Raw genomic sequence first — 21,654 nt, 5'->3', positions numbered from 1 at the left:
CCCTCCACACTGATAAGTCCCTCTGTAAGAACTTCCTCCACAATATAGCAACCAACTTTGAGGAGGGAGAGGCATGTTTGAATGTGAAACACAGGTTTTATTGAGCATCTTTTCTGTGTTACAGCATCTTCTCTGTGTTTCTTAAATTACTTTCACAAACTTGTGAGGATCCTACTATTATATATTTCTTTCTTTCTTTTCTTTTTTTTTTTTTTTACAAATGAGGAAACAGGCTCAGAGATTATCTAATTTGCCAAGTTTACCTAGCAATGTATTTATTACTCCCCACCACTACTACAACAGATTAATTGTCTTCAGTTATTTTTATATCTTAAAAAGGGGGATAGTAATATTATTCCCATTTTCCATATGGGATAACTGCCCAGAGAGGCTAAGTAACTTGCCCAGAGTCACACAGATAGTGTTTGAGGAAGAATTTGAGCTCTTGTGCATTGTATATCATTGCTTCTTACTAATATATTATAATGCATGAAGAATTTCAAACACACAGCACACATACACGCAGAATTCACCGAGAACCCCAATTTGATTCATTTTGAGGAAAGCATTAGACTCAGAGACAGAACTTAGCTATAATCTTTTCTTTTTACCCAAGCTGATTGCATACTTTGGGCATAGTAATTTAATATCTCTTATCTTATTTTTGCATTTGCAAAATGGAGGTTGCCATGAGGCTTGAGATGAGATTATGCCTGTGAAAGGGCTATCTTAGTTGTCCAGAGAGCTACCTGCTATTCAAACCCAGGAGGCAAATGCGTGCACTCCCTCTCTAAGACGCCATTCCTCTGGCACATTTTGGGGACCAATGACTTGAGCTCTCACTGTAAGTCATGTCCCATTTTTGCTCCAATCTCATTCCACTTGAGAATGTCGGTCTTGCCAAGCCTGGAGTTATCAGGAGACTGTGGTCAAGAACACAGGTACAAGTATATCAGATGAGAACATATGTTTGAACTCAGGCACAGTTTTCACAAAATGTTGCTTTCTATTGCAGGCAGGGTAAGAGAAACCGCCTTTAAAATTCCCATTAAAAAAGAATCTCAGGCTCCTCAGACATCAAATAACTCTCACAAGACAACATTTTAATGATTTAAGTGTAAATGAATCAGAAACACATGGACTGCATTTCTTTTGGAATACACAAAGGTTTTAAAACCAAAGGAGAAAGAACTTGGCAAAACGCACACAGTGCTGCGCAGAGGGCCCTGCCCAGGAAAGACTCCCTGGATTCATGCTGCCTCTGAGCTCGCCCTCCCCGATTTTAGGGGACACACTGGGAAATGCAATCATCTGTTCTGGTTCTGGGCACAGAGGGAAGAGCTTGGAAGAGAAAGTCACCGTTCCCTCTTGTTCTCAAGTGTCATAGAACAATTAGGCCTCCCAGAATAATTTCCTGGCGGTGTTTTTCCAAGGCTGCCAGTGTTCAGTGGCAGGCATTTGAAATATGTTCGAAGCCAAAGTTCTGCCAATATACAGCAGATCTGATATGTGTGCTTCCCTGGGATTTAGCCAAGACTCAGAGGAAATCTGCATGAGAACTGTAACTGGCTCAGTGAGGGATCTCGGGGAGAACCAGCGCAGATCCACATTGGGTCAGACCGCATTTGCGACAGTGTCCTGTGCTTTTGATGTGAACTCCTATGTCATTATCAGATTGTGGGTGGGGCAGGGGAGGCATGTAAGGGACGGGGACTAGGAGAACTGGGCTCAGTGTCTGTGAGCTGTGTGTGACCTTAGGAGAGTCATTTTCTTTCTTGGGGGAGGACATCAGTTTGCTCAGCCATCAAATCCATGCATTGGACTCGGCTGAACTTACGGAGCACACTAATGGGAACGTGAAGGTCGTGCAACGATAGTGTGAAGGAGGCTCAGTGGATCGTGAGACCACTGAAGAGTCAAGGTATCTTGAGTACTCAAGGTATCTAGAGTAGTCTTCATCATCTTGGCACTTGCTTTTTCTGTGGTCACCATTCATTACTCAGAATTCCTTCATAGATATTCAGGGGTGGGGGGAATAGCACTTAAAGGGTTTCAATGAGTTTTTTTTTTAAGTTTGATAAAAATGGTTTAAAAATGAATATGAGGAACTAATAGTTTATTTAGAATCATACAAGTGTATGATGTTAGAGGTGGCCTGGCTGCTCTTGGGTTACTGTCAGAGGGGGGTTTCAGAGAGCTTACCTCTGTGGAATACTGCTACAGCATTCCTACCACTGGAGGATTTTGGTTTACATGTTCTACCAAAGTATTTATTTTGTGTAACTCCTGAGTGCAAGTTTCTGGAATTCCATGAATGTGTCCGACAATGCAAAGAATTTGGGTGATAGGTTTTTTGGCAAAGCCCGAGACCCAGGGCTCCCTATAGAATAGCTAAGAAACTGATAAATAGATCCAAAGACCGTAGCTAGAGTTAAACTTTGGGTGTTTCAACATATTGAATAACTGTGTTGAAAGTAATTTTAAAAATGCCAAACCTGGAGCTACATCCCAGGAGATTTAAATTCAATGAATCTTTGTAAGGGCATCTGAATTTGCAATTTTAGAATCTCCCCTGGTGTGATTTTGCCATTTTTGGTAATGTAACATAATGGTACATCTTATAATTGATGGTGTCTTAGATTTGATGAGATAATACCTAGTAATACCACACTCTTTCATGTATGTTTTTGCATGTAATAGTCACATCTTTTTACAGATGAAGACCACATTGTTCAGAGAAAATGAGTGTGTCTGTAAAGGGATGATCATTGTCTGGAGTTCAGGCTCCTAATCCCAAATCCAGGATTTTTCCCCCTCATCTGCAGACTTCTGATACTTCCTGTGGAATTTAAATATTCATGAGTCATGCTGTCATGGGATTACACAATTTTTCAGAGAAGGAAAAAAAAATAGCTTACATTTAAAAGATGAACTTTTAGGATCTGATAGGGGCTAATTAAGCCCCCCTTGAACTCATATGTTGACATCCCAACCCCAGTACCTCAGACCATGACTTTGGTGGCTTATAAAGAGGTGATTAAGTTACAATGGGGTCTATGGAGTAGGCTCCAGTCCAACATGACTAGTGTCTTCTGAAGAGATGAAGACACAGCCATGCAGGGGAAGACCACAGGAAGAAAGACAGCATTCTTCACACCCAGGACAAAAGTCTCAGAAGAAACCAAACCTGCAGCACTTGATCCTTGACTACAAGCCTCCAGAATTCTGCAAGAATATATTCATATATATTAATTAATTCATGATTGCACTAATTAATATGATGAGTAATTAATAATTATTAGTACATCAACATACCATTCACACCTCACTAATTTTCTCACCTAAATCCATCCTGTACCCATTACGGTCCTGTCTACTCCCTGTGTCTCCCCTCCCTGGAAGTTCTCCAGGAATTAGGGTCACATGGAGCAAGCAGACTCGACCACGGGCCAGGAGCCAGGAGCCACAAAAAGCAAACAATCAGCTGGAGTTCCACCATGTGGGGGACAGCTCTCAGATCTGGGAGGAGTTAGGACCCTGGCTTCCCTAACTCCCTACAGCTATTTCCTGAACATTACTTTCCCACCCTCCTTCCAAATTCTCCTGCTCTTTTTCCACTCTGGCTGTTCCATACCCTTCTCACCTCTGTCATTCCTTCACTCTTTCCAGAAGAACTTAGGTTTGTGGCACCGTTGTTCACTCTCCTTCCCAATTCCAACCAAAAAACCCTGGGGACACTAGAGTCTCCAGTTCCATCTCCATCTTTGAAGAAATATTTGTTTCAGTTTTTCAAGAAATGAAAAATATGTCATTAAGCCTCAGTCTGAAAGGATCTACTAAGCCACAATTGGGACATGTAGTAGAAGAGTTATATCTAGGAGCATTTACTAATCTTTCAGTATATCAAGGAAAACTATCTTAAAAATTACTGGAGAACAAAAGTTAAATTGTCTACAAAAGAATGAAGATCAGATTAACATCAGATTTCTAAATTGCCATCCAGAAATAAGGGGAAAATAGAAGATCGTTTAATGTGCAAAAGACATTTAAACTTATAATCGTACACAAGTCAAAAGATACTATGTACAGTTGAAGATGGAACAAGGATATATTCAGACTTTAAAATTTACCATTAAAGACCTTTTCAGAAAGCATTACTGAAAAATGTGCACCAAGAGGGACAAAAATTGTTAGAGATAGTATTGACAATACTGTGGAGAAATGGTGTTATGGTTTAAAAAGTATGAGGTATCCCCCAAAAGTCCGTGTGTGAGACATTGCAAGAAAGCTTAGAGGTAAAATGATTGGATTAGGATAGCCTTAACCTAATCAGCACATCAATCCCCTGATAGATATTATTTGGGTGGTAACTATAGAAAGGCAGGTTGTGGCTGGAGGAGGCAAGTTGCTGGAGCATGCCCTTGGAGGGGATCAGTCTCTTTTTGCTTCCTGGTGGCCATGTCTGAGCCACTTTCCTCCACCACACTCTTCTGCTATTATATTCTGCCTGATTTCAGGTCCAGAGCACTGGAATTAGAAATCTATGAAATATGGGCTGGGGATGTGGCTCAAGCGGTAGCGCGCTCGCCTGGCATGCGTGCGGCCCGGGTTCGATCCTCAGCACCACATACCAACAAAGATGTTGTGTCCGCCGAGAACTAAAAAATAAATATTAAAAATTCTCTCTCTCTCTCTTTCTCTCTCTCTCTCTCTCCTCTCTCACTCTCTCTTTAAAAAAAGAAAAAGAAATCTATGAAATAAAACCTCTGAAACCATGAACTCCAAATAAATTTTTCTTCCTCTAAAATTGTTCTTGGCAGGTCTTTCCATCACAGTAGCAAAGAAGCTAACTAACACCAATGGGTATATTCATACAATGCATGTGAGTGTATAAAGTGACAGTTTTCTAAAGGGTAATATGGTTCTATTAGTGAAATAAAAATGTGCTTATCTTAAAAATCAGCAATTTTACTTTAAAAACACCCTCACATGTATAAACATTTTTGTTGTAGTATTATTTGTCAAGGAGTAAACTGGACCTCAACAAAGAGTGGCTAGTTATAAAATGTTGTATTCATACCATGAAATATTAAACACTAATTAGAAAGAACAAAAATGATCTATATGAATCAATATGGATTTGACTCCAACCCTTTTTGTTGGGTGAAAAGGGCAGGTTGAGTAATGTACATATCTTAAGTCCATTACTATTATTGTGTTCCTGTCCATTTACCCATTTAGTTTTGTTAATATGTACTTTTTATATTTAGATGCTCCAATGTGAAGCGCATATATATATATATATATATATATATATACATATATATATATATATATATATATCTTATATCTTCTTGATCACTTTAACATTATACAGTGACCATCTTTGTCTTTTGTGACCAATTTTGACTGACAGTCTATTTTTGTGATATAAGTGTACCCTCCCCTACTCTCTGTTTACCATTGTGTGTGATACCTTTCACTATTTTTTCATTTTCACCTTATGTGTATCCTTAAAGGTGACATGAGTCTTTTAAAAGGCAGCAAATTATTTCATATTGTTTTCTACAAAAAAATCTTGTCTTGTCATTCTATCTTTTGACTGTAGAATTTTATTTACATTTAATAAAAGTTTTGATGGTAAGGCTTTTGTTATTGTGTTTTGTTAACTGTTTTTTTTTTGTTGTTGTTGTTGTGCAGTTTGAGTGTTTCTTTTTCTTTTCTTGCTGTCTTCTCTTGTGATTTGGTGATTTATCTGTGGCAGAGTGGTAGGTTTATATTCTTTTGTCTTCACCATTTATGCACTTCCAAGAGATTTTAACTTTATGGTTACCAAGGGGCCTACATAAGCATCTAATAGTTATAAAGTTTTATTTTAACCTGATAATGACATAGCAGCCATCTCATACAGAAACTACACTTTTACCACTCCTCTGTTTTATGATATTGTTGCCACGTTTTGCATGTTTTTATTTTGTGTGTCTATTAGCAAATCATTATAATTACAATTTGGAAGATAGTTTTGTCCTTTAAATTTTATTGTAGAGGGCTGGGGTTGTGGATCAGCGGTAGAGTGTTCACCTAACACGTGTGAGGCCCTGGGTTCGATCCTCAGCACCACATAAAAATAAATAAATAAAATAAAGGTATTGAGTCTAACTACAACTAAAAAATTAAATATTAAAAAAAATTTACCATGGGGGGGGGCGTGATGGCGAGGCCTGGGGCGTTGGGATGCTTGCTGTCTATGAGAGAGAACTACAAACTTTTCAAGAATATGGAGATACAGGAGAAATCTGGTTTGGGGAAGAGAGTATGAATCGACTAATAAAGTGGATGCAGAAACACAAGATTCCACTGGATGCTTCAGTGCTTGATATTGGAACTGGAAATGGTGTTTTCCTGGTTGAACTTACTGATACAAATTTAAATAAAGCATTGCCAGCACCATAGAATCCTCTTGTGCACAACTTCCACTCATTCCCTTTAAAAGGCAAAATTTGGTTTTTCTAATATTACTGGAATTGATTATTCTCCTTCTGCAATTCAGCTTTCTGGAAATATTATAGAGAAAGAAGGGTTATCTAACATTAACTTGAAGGTAGAAGACTTTTTGAATATTTCCACAAAGCTGTCTGGATTTCATATTTGTATTGATAAAGGAACTTTTGATGCCATCAGCCTTAATCCTGACAATGCAGTTGAGAAGAGGAAGCAGTATGTGAAATCTCTCTCCAGCGTGTTAAGAGTAAAAGGTTTTTTTCCCTGATAACTTCATGTAATTGGACCACGGAAGAGTTGCTAAATGAATTTAGTGAAGGATTTGAACTTTTTGAAGAGCTGCCGACACCCAAGTTCAGTTTTGGAGGCAGATCTGGAAACAGTGTAGCAGCATTGGTTTTCCAAAAATTGTGAGACTTTTCCTGGGACAATTTCAGGTAGCTTTTTAAAAGAAGCTACACAACATAGTAAAAAAAGGAATCATGAGCATGTAGACAACCAACAGTAATTTAAAATCTTTTGTATTTGAAATGTAAATATTTTTCATTTTGATTTAAAAAAAAATCCCCTGTAACTCTAAACAGTTAAAAACTTAAAAGTAGTAAATGAATTTACAAAAAGCATGTATTCTTTAGTTTTGTGCCTTGGTAAAGTCGAATTGAATGGAGCTATTTTTGAAGATTTGACCAAACCATTCCAGGGCCAGAAAAATAAGCAAAACAACTTTATTAAACTATGAACCATAATAAGAAATACTACTTTGGGTAGAATGGTGGTTATTTTCAAAATTAACACCTGGGAAAAGATTGGCATTCATATATAGTTAAATAAAATTAGAGAAATCTGCTAAAAAAAATTTACCATGGAGTTAAAAGTCATTTATGCACCACCGTTACATATAAGTACAGCTGTTTCTTGATTTAAGATGGAGATATATTTCTATAAAACCATTGTAAATTGAAAATATCATAAGTCAAATATATATATTTAATATACCTAACCTACTAGACATCACAGCTTAGAAACATGGTAGACTGCCAAGTTACTCTTGTGATCACATGGCTAAGTGGGTTTGGTGCCTCTATTCAGCACACAGCGGAGAGGCAAAGAACCCCCCCCCGTACAAAGACCTATCCACAGGTGTGGCTGTATACTGGACCGGTAGTCAATGACGGGTAAGATCCAATTGCAATGGTACCAACCTAAGACAGGAGGCTGACGCCTTGAGGTCAGCTCATCCGATGACGGGTAGGGACCATATGTAGTATTGGACAACCTAAGGCAGGCACAGTCCCTAAGCCAATGCTTGTTGTTTAAACAGAGAGGGGGGATGTTGAGAGCCACAGCTGAAGGGGCCCCAGCAAACTTCCAGCTGCCAGCTGATGATTGGCTCACAGCGGCCCCAGCAAACTTCTAGCTGCCAACTGATTGGCTCCTCTATGCTCATTGGGCTGTTTCTCCGCCCTTTCAGACCACAGAGCTACTCATTGGGGGACTTTTTTTGGCTCCGCCCACGTGACCCAGACAATCGGCCTCAAGAGCAGGAGGAGTGGGGGAGGTTGAGAGGCTTGTGGGAAGCCGGTGGTGGCAGTTGGGCTCTGGGGGTTTTCCTTTGGTCATGAGAGTTTTGTATTACATATTGCTAGCCAGTGAGAAGATCAAAATTCATAACTTAAAGTACATTTTATATTGAATTTGTGTCACTTTTGCACTATCGAAAGTTTAAAAACCATAAGTTGAACCCTTGTAAGTTGAGACCTTCACTATTCTGAATTTGACTACATATTTACATCTGGGTTTGGGCCATAATCACAAAGGACACAATTCTGAACAGCATAATTCTGAATGTTAAAATCTGAAAAGGTAAAATTCTCAAAAATACAATTCATTTAAAAAATTTTAAAAATTCCTTAGAAAACATTAAAAATTTTTTTATAAATTTTGAGAAACACATAAAAACACAACAGAACACTTCATAGAACACTTTACACAACAAAGTAGGCAAAAATAAAATATTTTTGCAAGCAGAAACACTCAAGTATATTAATGATAGTGGTAGCCTCACAGCTATAATAGTTATGAATAAATAATAATATTCATAAAGAAAATAGGTAAAAGAGTAAGATATATAAATGTATATCACTCTGGTTGGTAATCATGTCCACCAGCTTTATAACATCTGAAACTCAGTAATGGACAATCTACATCTTTTGATGGGATCAATCAAACACCATGATACTGGATCAAGCAAATGGCAGTACCAGGTGGCATTCACCCCAGGTACCCAAAAAAGCAGAAAGACAGCTGACCCTGTATCAAACACATATGGTATCTCCTCCCTGAGCTAGCTGGGTACATGTTTAGATAGTGATAACAGCAGAGGCAGCCACTGAGCCCCACTCAGACCCTTTCCCAGGTTAGGGTGTAGATTCAGCCTCTTTGAAGGTTGGAGGAATTGGTGGTTGGGTAAGGAAATGGTGGCACTGATCAAAGCCATGACTGGACAGGCACCAGCATCCTCCAAGGCTGGTGGGGCCAGCAAGGGCTTACAACCAGCGACTTCTATTACCCACCAACCATCTAGCACCTCTTTCCTCCACCTGGTATAGTGTTGAGGTTTGCAACATCTCCCAGTGATAGCATGACCTCTGGTCTTCTCTTGGATGATGCTTGAGACATCAGTCATGCTTTGGTCATGAGGCTGAGCCCAACTATTCCCAGTTGATTCTATTCTTTCCCTTCACAAAATTATCTGAAGCCAATAAAAGGAACCATCTATTCCCCAGCATTAATTCACTGTGGATCACCACCACATACGCCATCAGACCAAATGCAGAAATCTTGAGAAATTTTAGTGTTCACACCCGAAGATTAACAACAACAACAAAAAGCCATCTTTTCATTTGTTGAAGAAATTTTAATGTTTTTCTATCCATGCAGAATGTTTACACACAAAGCCAACTTTGTAATAATGCACTTTTGTGGAGTTAAATTCACAAAACAATGCATAAAACAAATTAGTATATTAAAAGTCTTTTCACAATTTTTATCTTTGGTATTAGAAATGAAGAGATGAAATATATAGCATAGAGAATTATAAAACTAATGCTAACACTTTAAAATAGTAGAAAAATGCTAAAAATGAAAAAGAAAAAAACAAAAAGCCCAAAGAGAGAATTCATCATATAAAAAAGGTGCATGCCTGTAATCTAGTGGCTCGGGAGGCTGAAGTAGGAGAATTGCAAGTTCAAAGCTAGTCTCAGCAAAAGTGAGGCGCTAAGCAACTTAGTGAGACCCTGTCTCCAAGTAAAATACAAACTAGGACTGGGGATGTGGCTCAGTGGTTGAGTGCCCCTGAATTCAATCCCCAGTGCCCTTCCCCACAAAAGTATATTACCAGGATACATTATGGACAACTGCAGAAAGGTTATTCATAAGAACTGATCATCTTTTACAATTATTAACTATATTTGGAAATGCTGCATCATGATGAATAGCTATTTTTTTTTTCTTGGAACCTTGGAGAACACATTCACATTCTTAACTCTGACGTGATTTGATATACACTGGCATGAACACTCCCTCTTGAATTTTCCCATCTTCTGTTCCATACTTCTAAGTTGTGTGGGCTTCACAGAAAACTATTCTTCATTTGTTCATAGAGACCACAAATTTGGTGGAAACAGTACTGGTAATCAAATACCATTGCGTAAGTGGCTTCTTACCCTCCACATAATAAATTTTAAACTAGTCAGTTACTTTGCTGAATTATTCAGGCAAATATGGCTTTAATTCATTAAGAGCTCCTGGAATTTCATCAGCTGGAAGGAACACTAAAGCAGACAAATGACACATTTTAAAACTAAGGTTTTTTTGTCATTGTTCTATCACATGGTCATCTGAATTTCCTACCAAATGCATAGGGATGAATGGGGAAAAAAATAAAACTTTGTTGGTAACACATTGAAATCCACCTTTGGAGGTCTTGACCATATCCAATTCCATCTGTGTCATTACAATTTGGGTATTCAATTAAAATGATTCAAAGTTCTTAAAATCTTCAAATAAGCATCTATAAAGTGCTTCACTTTTTGTAGTCATTAACATGGAAACAAGTGAATAAGTTTTAGAGTTTTCAGGTCCGAAAGGGACATAATTCATATATATTTGATTAAAAAATAGCAAGAGATAGTTTTGAATGTGCCATCCCTTAGCCAAATGAAAAGGCACTAGAGTTTTTTTAATGTTAGATATAGTGTAAGTATGTATTCTTCAACAGACAAATCCCTAACCAAACCAGTTCACCATTTAATACGTTTGTAACACTAGAGGAACCTCCGCATCACCAAGTATTTTGGGGTTGGAAGGTTACTGAGCTTGTCAAATTCTCTTTATTCTCTGATTATGTGTAAAGGGGAGAGACTGGATAGTTTGGAGACTTTCCTGGTGCAACCCAAAATGCCTTCATTCCTTCTCCAGAAGGTAGTCTTCTACCCTTCGTATCTATCATTTCCCCCCATGGGAATTGCAGTGCCTTGTGGGGTTTCCTTGATGCTAATGTGTCTCTTTTTTTTCATTCTGCTTTCAAATCTTCTTCATCTTCTCCTCCTCCTCCTCCTCCTCCTCCTCCTCCTCCTCCTCCTCCTCCTCCTCCTCCTCCTCCTCCTCCTCCTTCCTTTTTTGCCTTTGCCTTTCTACAATTTGATTGTAATGTGTCTTGAGATGTTCTGATTTGGTTTGATCTGGCTGAGAGTCCTTTAAGTTTCAGGACTCTGGATTTCAATATATTTCTCCCAATACATGAGAAGCTTTTAGTCATTATTTCCTTAAATAAGCCTAACGCCTCTTTCTCTCCCTCTTTTATCTCCCTGAACTCCAATTATTCATATACTTGTTTGTTTGATAGTTTCCTTATGGTTTTTTCACTCTTGTTAGTTGTTATATTTTGTGTGCCTCTAATTGACCAATTACAAATGTTGTCTCTTCAAGTTTGCTGTTTCTTTCTTCTGCATGTCTGAATCTGTTGTTTAAGCTTTACTGTGTACTTTTAGTCCTACTATTGTATTCTTCAACTCTATGATTTCTATTTGATTCTTTTTTTATGATTTCTATTCCCTTATTTAACTTCTAATTTTGTTTGTGCGTTATTTTCCTGATTTCAATTGTTTGACTATGTTCTCTTTCATCTCATTTGGCTTAAGAGATACCTTTGTGTATTTTAATAGGCAACAAATAGGTCTACATTTCTATAGGAATGATTGCTGGAGTTTCCTTTGGTGGTGCCATGTTCTCCTGCTCTTCATTATTCCTGGCGTTTTACAAAGGAGCTAACATTTCTTCTCATTTTTATAGACTGCTTTCAGCAGATGAAGTCCTTCTCCTGTTGGGTCTCTGGACTGATAGCTTCTAATTGAGTGAAGTTGGATCACATAGCTTTTGTTGAGACTATAGAGGTGTCTGCAGTTGTTGGGCCTGTTACCAGGGGGCTGAGTGGACATGAGTCATCTGGTCCCTGGGAAGACTGAACAGCCTCTAGGATCTTGGTCAATAGAACTGGCATTGAAATAAGGTTCTATTTCAGGTTTGCCTTTTGGGTCCACAGATGGTGGGTCTGTTACCAGCTGTGACTCTCTCTGGGTCCCTGGGAAGTTTCTCACTGGCCACTGAGTTGGCCCCAGTCAATCAGAACTGCTCTTGGACTGTGGCTGAGAGAAGGACCAAGTCAGAGAGTGGCTTAAAGGCCCTCAGTTGAGACTGAGCTCTGCAGGGCTGGGATGAGTGTGCCTCATCTGAGACAAGGCTGCTCTCAGACCCAGATGAGAGGGTTGAGAAGTGAGTTTCAGGATTTTCTGAGGGACTAAGGTTGGAAAACGTACCTTCTAGGGCACATGGAGTCATTTCTCCCTTCAGAACCCTGGGTCCCAAAGCTCCCATAAAGACATTTTTGTCCATGTATGAAGGCCAAATTCTTGTTGTTGTGGGGGAAACAGTCAGTGGACTTCCTATTCTACCATCTTGTTGACCCAGACAGATGACCTTTATTGTGATTATTAATATTGTTGGGTTTGAGTCTATAATGTTGCTTTTTGTATTCTATTTGTTCCATCTGCTCTTGGTCCTTTTTGTTCTTACTTTTATTTTTTGACTTCTTTTATATTAATGCACATTAGAAATAATGTACTTACAATTTTTAAAAAATTTCTTTTGTTAGTTTATGAATTATAATTCTTTATTTTGTTTGCTTTGTGAATTAACTATCACTGTATAATTTGAATGATAGTACACTAATTCATGTGTACCCTAAGAACCTTACAATAACATATTTTCATTTTCCTGCCCTGCATCATTATACCAATGTGACAATAATTTTTCTTAAGTGTTATGAACTTCACATGCATTGGCATTATTTAATTTAAGAAGGAAATTAATTTTTTAAAGATTTAAATGATAATTAAGAAAGCCTCATGTATTTGCCCATGTAGTTATGATTTCTAATGCTCTTCATTCCTTTGTGTTGCATATTTCCATTGGGTATTATTTTCTTTTGTCTGAAGGACTTCCTTGAATGTTTCATTTAATGTGGGTCTGATGGTGATGAATTTTCAAAATTTTGTAAATATGTAGAAGTCTTTCATTTGTTCCTATTTTTAAAAGTTATTTTCACTAGAAGCAGAAGAGTGTATGTTATTTTGAAGGTTAGGAAAGACATAATTAAAACAAGAGTTTACACATACCAAGTGCTTAGTGTAAGCTAAAAGTACTCTGAATTAAGCCTTATTATTATTTGCAACGCACAGACTTGAAGACTTAGGTTAAGTAAGTTGTCTAATATCATACACCTAGCAAGTGGCAATGTTTGTTTGTGTGATATTAGAATCTGTAATCTTAACCACAATGTTCTATTACCTATTAAGAAGGGAGGGAGCAGGGTGTTAGCAATGATGGTGGGGGACATCATTATCCAAAGTACATGTATGAAGACATGAATTGGTGTGAACATGCTTTATATACAAAAAGAGATATGAAAAATTGTGTTCTACATGTGTAATAAGAATTGTGATGCATTCTGCTGTCATGCATTAAAAAAATAAAAACAATTAAATAAAAAAGATAGAGAATGTGTCAATAGACACTCCAGAATATGTCTCATACTTGTATTTCTGATAAAAAACAATCAAGTATTCTGATAGTCATTCCAGACTCTTTCTGAGACAATAGTTCCAACAGGAAACTCCTGGGGCTCTGTGAATCCACCCAGCTGCCCAGAGAACAGGATCAGCAAAGCTCCATCAAATAGCAAATTGGTCAAGTCAGTTCAAAGTCATTTCCCAGCATCTAAGAAAAGCAAAGCAGCCCATTGGGAATTAGGAAGGGGACCTATGCTATATGAAAGAGATTTCTCTAAATACTCCAGAAACGTGGCCTAAATGGTAATAGGATGGAGAACAGAAGATCTGGGATTTAGTACTACTTTCTCCTTTCTTTCTGGTAGTATGAATGTTTACAAATAAGCTCACTTCCTGGAGGTCCCTCTTCTGTGGTTTAATGATCCCAATACCTTCTCAATCTATCCTCCAGTGTTTCCCTGAGAACTGCAGAGAAATTCTGTAAACATTCTGGAAAAATCTCAAAATCACGTTTTTATCTGCCATCTCCTCTAGGAAGTCTTCTGAACTGCTTTCTCCCTTACATGACTCCAACTAGAAGTACCATTTCAGGTTTTCTCTTTGAGTTATCTATCTCTGTCCACTTGTGTTATGGTTATTTATATCTGTATCTTGTATTTCCTATCAAACTTTCAGCTCCTTGAGGAATGTACCTATAACCACCTCCTTGCTGAATCCCCCAAGGTGACTTGCACAATGCTTCACATATTTAGGAGTGCTTTATAGTCCATAAATATGTGTTGAATCGATAAAAGAGTATCCAAATGAATAAAATCAGAAATGATATTGAACTGGACATTCCAGAAAGACCCTGCTGAACCTAGGTGAAGATCTCTACAAAAATGTCCCTGATACATTTATATTATTTTCATCCTCATTGGTTTGAGATATTTTAAAAATGTTACCCACTTACATTGACATGCTCCTTTGTGGCTGGCTCAAAGCTGTATCTGAAATGTACTCCAGGTCTGATGTATCATGGTCAGAGAAGGGTTAAAAACACCCTTTACCATCTTGTTCACAGTTGGTATGACTTCCTGCAGAATGTATATTATGGGTCATGCAGACTTTCCTGGGGGTGGTGTCATTTATCTTCTTATTAACAGCCATGCCAGGTCTCAGCAGTGGATGGGTCAAATGCTAAAATGGCTCTACCTATCATCCCTCTGCTACTGTTCTAGTTGAAGCTATCGCTGTGCTTTTTGGAAATTTCTGAGCACTACTGAACTAGTTTTCCTTTTTCTAAGACCCTTTTTCAAATTCATCTTTTACTGTGTGCACCAGCAATCCTTCTTAAACACAGACTGAAAAGCAATAATGGATGGAGCCAGAAGCATGAGCTTGAAGCCTAACATATCTAGTGGTGAAGGGAGACTCTACGTATCCTAGATGTTTGACCTAGGGGAAGTCTTCCTTCACTCAGCCCCGCTCCTCATTTGTTTGGAGAATCATATGAGAGTCTCTTACCACTATATTTGGTGCATGGTTTAGTACTTAAATATTATTAATAATGTCTTTGTCACAATCAAGTGTATTTGACTTTGAACAAGTCACGTTTGGTCTTTGAAATTCAGTTTCCCCATTTGAAAAATAGACTAAGATCTCATTCACCTCCAATGACTGATATTTCTATTAATTGAACAACACTTCAAGGACATGAATTACAACGTAGATTTGGGACCCCTCCCCCAACATGCACAGTTTTCCACATTATGATGTTCTGGAGGCACACCCACCAACCTTTGACAGCTGTACCCTGAGTGCCTTTTGTTTCTGCTCTCTCTTCTTTAGGGAGTTCTAGGGCCGTGGATGGTAGCATTTATCTTCATCTCAGGAGAAGTGAAATTTCCTCTCACATCTTCAGTGGAAAAAAGGCAAGGGTCCTAGCCCCTTGCAGTGATGCTGTCTTGATCATGTGTCTTGCTTTATCAAAATTTCTATACCTCAAAGAGAGTATTAGCTGAGCTCCAATGTTCCCCAACTCTGACTAGTTTTGATTTTCAAGGAGCATTTCCTGGTTTATTACTAATATACACCTATACGAAAGAGAGGCCTTGGAAGGGGAGTGAGGTGAGGTTGATGGGACAGAAAGAGACATGTCTTTCTTTCAAATGTCCTATGTATATGGTGTAAGACAAGGAGCACTGGGCCTGAACCCAAGCTCCCTGAATGGGTGGCATTTTAGATAGTTTTTCATGGCTGTGACCAAAATAACCGGCCAGAACAAATAAGAGGAGGAAAAGTTTATTTGTGGCTCATGGTTTCAGAGGTCTCAGTGCATGGACAACTGATTCCATTGCTCTGGGCCCAAGGTAAGGCAGCACATCATGGTGAAAAGGCATGGCAAAGAGAAGCTGCTCTCTTGTGGCAGCCAGGAAGGAAAGAGAGAGAAAATGAGTTTATAGGAAGAAGAGTCCCTCCAGCGAACATCCACAGTGACCCACCTCCTTTCCTTCCATCTACATCCCACCTTCCTACAGTTACCACCAGTCAGTCCATTCAAACTAGGATGGACTGATTAAGACACAGCTCTCGTAATCTAATCATTTTACCTCTGACTCTTCCTGCATTAACAGGAGTTTTTGGGAGATACCTCATACCCAAACCATAACAGGTGGACACCGCTCTAGTCCTGCCTAATATCTTGAGTGTCCCTTGTAACTGGCCTGAGCTCATTTCCTTCGCCATGATGAGGAAACTCCAGGCACTGCCCAGTCCTGCTCTTGACACTGTTCAAAGGTGAACAACTGTTATCACGACTCTTCTGAACGTTTCAGCATTCTCCACAGAGGTACAATGGAAACACTGGCTATCACACACTGAAAAATGAAATGTACCAAAATAACTTTTTGAACCAAGTTAGAATTTAGAACAGAAAATATTTATAAAACAGGCATTTGCTACTGAGCATGTTTTGGTCTTCAATTAAATTCTTTTCAAACTCAGGCTCCATGGCGTAATGGTTCTGGAATTAGTAATAATAAAACATTAGTTACACCAGTGAGTAATAGTTTTATTTAAAACAGGATGAAAATATTAACTCAGTGATGTCCAGGACCAAATGTAAGATCTCTAAGTGTGTATCCTTATGAATGTCAGAAGTGTAATTACTGGTAACCGTTAGGTTGGTGGTTGACATTTGTGTAACAACATGTATTTTGCTTAGTAGTTCCACTTGCTATTTTATCTGAGTCTCAAAGTCCTTCTGAGAATGCTTGACATAACTTCTATAGTTGGCAGAGGAACTAAGGCTCAAAGTTGGTTTGCTGAAAGTCACAAAGCTTATAGGAAATGACAGAGCCTGGGAGATTTGGAAGCAACCCTTGCGTAGAGCAGGGTCTGATGCATTGGGTATCTGTGTAACTTGCAGTTACTATAAATAAATGGGGGATCATGCCTATTTCATGAAGATAGAATGCATACTTAGCACACCACCAGGCACTTACTTAAATGTCTAATAAAAGTTAGCTATTCTTATTCATTTTCCACAACAACGCATGGATGTTGACAAACACTGCCACAGGCAACCTCTGACTTATGCAGTTCCCCATACCACCCAGGAACATTTCCACCAACAACCCAGTCTGGAATTGACCAAGTTGTTATGTCCCTCCCAGCTTGTGTGCCCTGGGTTTGGGTTTTTTCCTCTACTCTTCCCTTCCCTTCCCCCTTCCCTTAAACTCAACACTTCAGCTTGACCTCTATCCTTATCTTTCTGTACTTGAGTTCCAAACTCACTTGACTCAGAGTGGGTTGGGGGTGTGTATGTGGGGGGTAGTATATTGTGGGTCAGAAGAGAAAAAAGAGAAAAGGCTGCATCACTTTCTCCCTCTACTATTTCCCTCTGAGATACCCCAGCTCACTCTCTCCCTGGGCTTGGGTCCCCAGCTCCTTTGCTCAGAGCTCTTGCTTCCAACCCTAGAGCCAAGCTCCCCAGAAGTCTGCTTTCTCTCTGAGACCTGGGGAGGTAGCTGTCCTTTGGGCTCAAACAGTATCAGCACCACCTGAGAACTTGCTAGAAATGCAAATTCACATAGTCCCACTCCAGATCTGTGGAATGAGAACTCTGGGGATGGGGCCCAGCAATACGTGGTTTTACAAGGGTCCCCAGGCAATTCCAAGGCACACTCAAGTTTGAAAACTGCTGTTCTAAGGAACCAACATAAAAGGAAACAGAGGGCCCCAGCATTCCACTTTGCTTCTTGCCAAGCACCCAGAGGATCTTTCAAGCTTTGCTGGGGGACTGGGAGCTGAGACACAGCTGCTTGAATAGCTGCTTTGTGCTTTGTGTAGAGGGAGAGGAAAGAGGCAAGGGCATGATGTTTACTGACCACCTAATGTGGATCAGCCTCCTGGAATCTACAGTTGCTTTGATTTTTAACCTAATGATTTTATAAAGGAAATGATATTTGTTCCTTCATTATATATGGGGACTCCAAAGAGTTAGGCTTGGAAGAAGATGAAGAAAAGAGGGGAGCAGGAATACAGATGTGGGACCATAGATTAGACCACAGATGGCATAGATTGTACATGAGGGAGGGGTCAAGATCATCTTGTTGAATACTTTCATGTTACAGATGGGGAAACTGAGGGTCAGAGAAAGGCCTTGCCCACGGTCACATAAAAGGTCGACTACAACTCCTAATTTAGTGCTCCACCTCTACCTTATGAATAAATAGTTGTTTGATTTTTCAAAAAAAAAAGTTCTTAAGCTTTTTATGTTGAAGTAATTTTGGATTAATGGAAAACCTGCAAAAATAATAGAGTTCCCTTACATCCCCTTCCTTGTCTTCCTGTAATGGTAACATATTTCGTATCATGGTATAACTATTAAGAATTTGTGGAACAGTACCTGGTCGGCGGACCGCTCCGCGGATGGAGTCTGGGGCGTGCGCTAGTGAGTTAGCGGTGAGGTACCAGAGCGGGATTACAGCGAAGTGGATTCTGGAGGCTCCTGCCAGCGGCGCACTGGCCGCACTGAGTGCTGAGTTCCGGCTTTGAGACAGAGGAGAGAACCGGTCCAGTTCGATTCCCGACACTGGTCGGAACACGGAGGAGGACAGCAGCCGCCATCTTGGAGAGCTGATGCAATCATCCCTGTTTTCTACTGATCTCAGCTCATTCAACTACGGAACAGGTGATTCCAGGCTGGTATTTGCCTGCGTCTCGCAGACAGATCACTCAGGCTCGGGACTGGAAAATCTGAGGAGAATACTCTTCGGGGCTCGCCCCTGGCAAGGCGGGCGCCGGACTTTGAGCAGCCAGATTCTAGCTCCCCGGGTTGCTTTGGCCCAGGGCAGGGGATCCTTCGGGGACTCCGGGCTGAGGCCAGTTACAAGTGGATTGTGCGCTGAGGGGCGGCGTGGCTCTGACACCCGGAACAGTTTTGGCCCGGGGCTGGGGAGCCTGCGGGGACTGCGTCTTTGACCCTGCCCCTGGCAGAGCGTACACTGAGCTGGGAGAGTTTGGAGCGGCCAGGCTCGGGCCCCCGGGACTGCTTGGGCCTGAGGCTGGGATACCTCTGTGGAGCCTGCTCCTAGCAGAGTGTGGCAGGGATCGGAGAGGCTGGGTTCTGGCTCCCGTAGCTGCTTGAGCCCAGGGCCGGGGAACCTGCGGGGACCGCGAGCTGAGGCCAGTTACAAGTGAAACTTGCAACGAGGGGCAGCGGGACTCTGACTCCCGGAACAGTTTTGGCCCGGGGCTGGGGAGCCCGCGGGAACTGCGTCTTTGACTCTGCTCCTAGAGGAGCGTGCACCGAGCAGGGAGAGTCTGGTGCGGCCAGGCTTGGGCTCCCGGGGCTGCTTTGGCCTGGGGTTGGGGAACCCGCGGCGGTTGCTCTGTGGAGCCTGCTCCTAGCAGAATGTGGCAGGGTTGGGAGAGGCCGGCTCCTGGCTCCCGAAGCTGCTTTGGCCCAGGGTTGGGGATCCTACAGGGACTGCTTCTTGGTCTGGGTCCTGCTGGGTGCTGCGGGGGCCTGGGGGCCAGAGTGGAGCTGCCACCTGCGCCCAGAGCAGGCTAAGGGTCCCGCCGGTGTAGTATCATGACACCCCAAGTGCAGCTGGGGCCGAGGAGAGTAGCCGCCCACGCCTGGAACAGGACCAGCGACCCGATGGCAGGGTAGCCAAGTCACCCCATTTGGAGTGGAGGCCGTGAAGAGCCGCCGTCTGATCCTGCAAGGTAGGCAGACCTGTGTCCCACTGGCAGGACAGGCTCGGCAGCCTGCCAGTGTGGTGGACAAGTAGCATCGAGGCAGTCACGTCACACTGGTTGGAGTGGGGGTTGAACAGAGCTGCCGCCAGTGTCCGGAAAAGGACCAGCGACCCGTTGGAGAGGCAGTTAGGTACCCCCACTGGGTGTGGGGGCTGAGCAGAACTGCCGCCCAAGCCCGCAAGGTAGGCAGATCTGAGACCCACCGGCGGAACAGGCTTAGAGGCCGACCAGCGTGGTAGACACGTCACACCAATTGGAGTAGGGGTGGAGCAGAGCTGCCACCCACATCCGGATCAGGACCAACGATCCGAGGACGTGGTAGGTACGTCACCACAATTGGAGTGGGGGCAGAGTAGAGCAGCCACCCGCGCCCGCAGGGTGGGCAGACCTACGACCAACCAGCGGGGTAGATAGATCACCCTAATTAGAGGAGGAGCACAGCCACTACCCTCCCTACAAGAGAGATCTCCCAACTATACAAGAGCAATATAAATAAATAGGGGGAAAATTTCAAAAACACAACAGTTTCACCAAGCAGAAAGAAACACAAGCAATATGAAAAGACAAGGAAAGAAAGGACCACAAGCAATGCAGGTCAACTCAACTCTAGAAGAAGTAATAGCTGCAACAGATGGAATGTCAGATAAAGAGTTCAGGATATACATGCTTCAGATGATCTGGAGTCTCAAGGAAGACATGAGACAGCAAAATCAGACAATGAAAGATCACATTGACAAGGAACTACAGAAACAAATCCAGGAAGTAAAAGATCAATTTCACAGGGAGTTAGAAGTAATAAAAAACAAACAAATAGAAATCCTAGAAATGCAGGAAGCAATAAACCAACTTAAAACCTCAATTGACAATACTACCAGCAGAATAGATCACTTAGAAGATAGAACATCAGACAATGAAGACAAAGTATTTCAACTTGAGAAGAACATAGACAGCTCAGCAAGACTGCTAAGTAACCATGAACAGAACATGCAAGAATTATGGGATAACATTAAAAGACCAAACTTAAGAGTCATTGGGATACAGGAAGGCACAGAGCTCCAAACCAAAGGAATAAACAATCTATTCAATGAAATAATACGAGAAAACTTCCCAGACTTGAAGAATGAAACAGAATCCCATATCCTAGAAGCCTACAGGACGCCGAAAGTGCAAAATCATAAGAGATCCACACCTAGACACATTATAATGAAGATGCCCAACATACAGAATAAGGAGAGAATTTTAAAAGCTACAAGAGAAAGAAAGCAGATTACATTTAGGGGCAAACCAATCAGGATAACAGCTGATCTCTCAACACAGACTCTGAAAGCTAGAAGATCCTGTAATAGCATATTTCAAACACTGAGAGAAAATGGGTTCCAACCAAGAATCGTGTATCCGGCGAAATTAAGCTTCAGGATGGAAGATGAAATTAAAACCTTTCACAATAAACAAAAGTTAAAAGAATTCGCAGCTAGAAAACCATCTGTTCAAAAAATCCTTGGCAAAACATTACAGGAAGAGGAAACTGAAAATAACATTGAAAACCATCAGTAGGAGGTAGGACAGTAAAGGGGGGAAAGTAACCAAAGAGGAAAACTAATCAGGTTTAGTAACATAAATAAACAAATATGACTGGAGGAACAAACCAAATCTCAATAATAACCCTAAATGTTAATGGCTTAAACTCACCAATTAAGAGACACAGGCTAGTTGAAAGGATCACAAAACAAGATCCAACAATATGTTGCCTACAGGAGACGCATTTGATAGGAAAAGA

At 40.8% G+C, this 21,654-nt stretch overlaps 1 long non-coding RNA gene and 1 pseudogene across 2 annotated transcripts in view; both read left to right on the top strand.

Annotated features, from left to right (window-relative positions):
• LOC308653147 overlaps positions 1–21,654 on the top strand; it is a 50,647-nt gene that overhangs the window by 1,258 nt on the left and 27,735 nt on the right. The gene's annotated exons all lie outside the window — the stretch shown is intronic.
• LOC308652727 (EEF1A lysine methyltransferase 2-like) lies at positions 6,235–7,222 on the top strand (annotated as a pseudogene). Its single transcript, XR_014024275.1, has 2 exons — positions 6,235–6,405; positions 6,494–7,222. The product of XR_014024275.1 is annotated as an EEF1A lysine methyltransferase 2-like (transcript).

The sequence above is a fragment of the Spermophilus citellus genome (assembly GCF_964194105.1).
Source record: "Spermophilus citellus genome assembly, chromosome: 7".
Classification (NCBI taxonomy): Eukaryota; Metazoa; Chordata; class Mammalia; order Rodentia; family Sciuridae; genus Spermophilus; species Spermophilus citellus.
Note: the sequence above shows the minus strand (reverse complement) of the source record. Positions and strands in the feature narration are given on the sequence as shown.